The sequence below is a fragment of the Zerene cesonia genome, unplaced genomic scaffold (assembly GCF_012273895.1).
Source record: "Zerene cesonia ecotype Mississippi unplaced genomic scaffold, Zerene_cesonia_1.1 Zces_u001, whole genome shotgun sequence".
NCBI classification, from domain to species: domain Eukaryota; kingdom Metazoa; phylum Arthropoda; class Insecta; order Lepidoptera; family Pieridae; genus Zerene; species Zerene cesonia.
In genome coordinates, this window is record NW_024045131.1 from 362,547 (window position 1) to 362,974 (window position 428).

General features: G+C 48.1%; 1 protein-coding gene across 1 annotated transcript in view; it reads left to right on the forward strand.

Moving 5' to 3' along the window:
- LOC119838059 (RNA-binding protein 26-like) overlaps positions 1-428 on the forward strand; it is a 25,293-nt gene that overhangs the window by 18,702 nt on the left and 6,163 nt on the right. The window lies entirely within an intron of this gene.

The following is a 428-nucleotide window of genomic DNA, read 5'->3' on the forward strand; positions in this document are numbered from 1 at the left end:
TATTCGTTCGAGAGCTGCGCATGCACTTACAAGTGCACATGTGTACACACACGCACGCATAGACGCTACTTATAAAAGCCATGTTTGTGTACAATTGGAATTTGGCCAGCTCGCACCGGAGAAGTACCACACTCGTACAGAAGACCGGCGTGAAATAGTAGCGTGTTACTGACTTAGTGACTTACTGAGTTTCGTTCGGTGGAGATGGCGGCCCGTATCATTTACTTAACCCTTCCTTTTTCTAGTCGTCAATTCTTTCCGTATCCGTTGCTCCATAAATACGAGTAGCGCATTCGCAGCGGCATTGCCTCTGTGGATGTTCATGGGTGGTGGTGATCCCTTACCGGACGAACCGCCAGCGCCAGCAGTTGCCCGCTATGACATATGAAGAAATCGACATCAATGTATAATCTCTTTCTCTCTCTCTC